Source organism: Petaurus breviceps, unplaced genomic scaffold (assembly GCF_028583685.1).
Source record: "Petaurus breviceps papuanus isolate PSGF00001 unplaced genomic scaffold, PetGlider_PUasm1.0 186, whole genome shotgun sequence".
Lineage (NCBI taxonomy): Eukaryota > Metazoa > Chordata > Mammalia > Diprotodontia > Petauridae > Petaurus > Petaurus breviceps.
In genome coordinates this window covers 29,618,355-29,621,181 of record NW_027185798.1, presented here as the reverse complement: position 1 = coordinate 29,621,181, position 2,827 = coordinate 29,618,355, and the positions used below count along the sequence as shown (strand labels likewise).

Genomic DNA, 2,827 nt, shown 5'->3' with positions numbered 1-2,827 from the left:
TGGTGAATGGAGGATAATAGGTTCCCCCTCACTGGGCATCTTCCACGAAACACTAGACAATGACTTGTTTGGTATTGGGAGAAAGAAATATTTTCCAAGAATGCTTTGAACCAAATGGTCACTAAGGCACCTTCTAATTTGAAATTCTATGACTTTATGAATGAATCAGAAGCATCTCTAAAATCCACCTCAGCAGGTCCTAGTATTCACCTGAAAAGTGTGTTCATAGTCGGGTTGCTTGAGTACCTGATGGACTCTTTTATAGACCCCACATAAACATATACCTAATGACTTAGACATATTAAACAAAGAATACCCAGGCCTGGAAGCCTTTGATTGGGTGAGGAGTATGGTAATCGACATGTTTCCTAGAAATTTATGTGGTGAAACAGACCGGTACCTTTGGATGCCCAGGAACTGGCTTTATGAGACAAGATAGTAAATTCTGAGAGTTACAGGTCATTTTAGGGTATAGTACAGAAGGGGGTGGGGAAGAGTATATCCCAAACTGGAAAAGGTACTTGACCACCAAAATAAACCACATAGGATAGACCCCTTGTTGAGTATCTATATGATTAACTTATAATCATGAGGAAATGGAGTTGGGGAATGTCAAGAATTGCCTTGCACGTGGGTAGTTCCTGGCAAATTCCTTAGATTGTGAAAGAGCCTTCTCCTCCCACTAGTGCTATCTCGTGGTAGTGGTAGAACCTGGGGATCCCCTATAAAAGGTGCCCTTGGCACTGGCTCTTCACGCAATCTCCCTTTAGCATCTGTAATCAAGGTAAGCGATTCAAAGCCCTGGGGAGGGCTTTGAACAAGGGGTTTCAGGAAGAGAACTGATAGCCCCAAAGCAGGAGAGAGAGAAAAGAAGGAATTGAAGACATGAATAAGGACAGGTAAAAGCAGAAGATGCTAGGGGGGGTTTAGAATCATGGGGAATAGTCAAGCAGTGTGAGAAGGGATGTTAGTGAGGAATAGAGGTTTGCTATTCTTTGGATTTATTCTAGACTGAACAAGGTCAGGTCTAGTTCTACAAATAGCACCAAAGTACTAGCCAGGGGCATACCTGTTCTAACCCAAACAATGACCTAGGCAAGACCAACTAAAAGAGAGCTAGAACTAATGACCTTCCCAGAATGTCCTTGGAGAAAGAAATTTTGAGGAATTGAGGACCAGGGTTTGGCAGATCCCTGAAATCAAGATCATTGGTGCTGGTAGGGTCCCTTAAGGCCACTTTGTTGAAATGGGGAATCGACCACAGTGCACCCCCAAGGGTTCTTTACCTGGAGTCTGTGAAATTCTTCTTAAAACATATTTTGATAACTGTATTACAATATAATTTTCCTTTATATTCCTATTACTTTATTTTATGCATTTAAAAACATTTTGAGAAGAGCCTTCCCAAGACTGCCACCTTGACATACACAAAAAGATAAAAGTCTATAAACTAGACAGGAAATTTTATACATATCAGCTTTACTTGCTAGTTCAGTTGACTGTGAGGAGAGACATGGGGAGCACTGCTGGTCTTAATTTATGGAACTTTGGATCACAGTATGAATTCTCTCATTTTCTATGACTTTTTTGCATGCATTTGTATATGTTTGTCCTTCCACTGATGAACACTAAAAACGAACTCCCCCCAAAAAAGTTGATCTAGGATTTAAGAAAGAGAGGAGGATATCCAAGGCTCAGAAAGAGAGGATGGTCCAGTGGCCATAACTTGCCATGAAACTGAAAGAAGATGGTGGATTTTGAGGGTACTTTGGGGCTAGACCCTGCAAGAGAAGGAATCTGGAGCATCTGGTCCCCTCAGTCAAATTAGTCTCTGCTTTCTTGGAATTCTCTGCCTCTATGTGGCCTGGGTTGATAGATACCTACTCCTTGCTCCCATATTCCAACCCAAACTAAATGTATTGAAGAAAAAGTTCCGCAGGTCTTCACTTCCTGAATATAAGTGGAGTCTAATCACTTATCACAAATGTAAACAAATTCTTAACTAAGATTTGATATTTCTTCTGTATTATCTTTCAGGTTGAACTTCTGCAGAGATGTCCTGCCAGCAAAGCCAGCAGCAGTGCCAGGCCCCTAAGTGCCCCCCTAAATGTCCTCCCAAGTGCCAGGCCCCCAAATGCCCTCCCAAATGTCCTCCAAAGTGCCCTCCCAAGTGCCCTCCCCAGACTCCCTGCCCTCTTCCAGTCTCCTCCTGCTGTGGCTCTAGCTCTGGAGGATGCTGCAGCTCTGGGGGATGCTGTGGGTCCAGCTCTGGGGGATGCTGCAGCTCTGGCTCCGGGCATGGCTGCTGCCTCTTTTCCCATCACAGAAGAACCCACAGACGCAGGCACCAGAGGTCTGACTGCTGTGACAGTGGCAGTGGGCGCAGCCAGCAATCTGGGGACTGCTGTGGCAGCTCAGGGGGCTGCTGTGGCAGCTCAGGGGGCTGCTGCTGATCGTCTGGTTGCCTTCACCAAGAGAAGCAGCCTTGTAATGGAATCAGTGGCTGATTTCCTGCCTCCCCCTCCCTTTTCTTCACCCCAAGATGTTCCATGGAGTACCTGATCTCCAGAAGCCCTTAAGCCCTCTGTGCCTCGGATCTACCTGACTTCAATTCCACGTTTCTCCTTTGGCCATTGACTATTTACAACATTAAACTATTTATTTATGACTCTATTTGTCTTGTAAAATCCTCTTTCTCTTTGTTTCATTGGGCTTCCTTCCTTTCTCAAATCTCAGCTTTGCCTAGTTAAAAGACGAATTCATATTTTGAAAGCAATGCTTTCTAATCTGTGTATACTTCACTGTAAGAAAAATTCTCTACCATCAA

The 2,827-nt window shown here is 44.1% G+C and overlaps 1 long non-coding RNA gene across 1 annotated transcript; it reads left to right on the top strand.

Annotated features, from left to right (window-relative positions):
* The first annotated feature begins 752 nt into the window (after positions 1-752).
* On the top strand, positions 753-2,331 carry LOC138162628 (uncharacterized). Its single transcript, XR_011168674.1, has 3 exons — positions 753-784; positions 2,038-2,087; positions 2,127-2,331. It is a non-coding gene; the product is annotated as an uncharacterized lncRNA (long non-coding RNA).
* Positions 2,332-2,827: the final 496 nt, after the last annotated feature.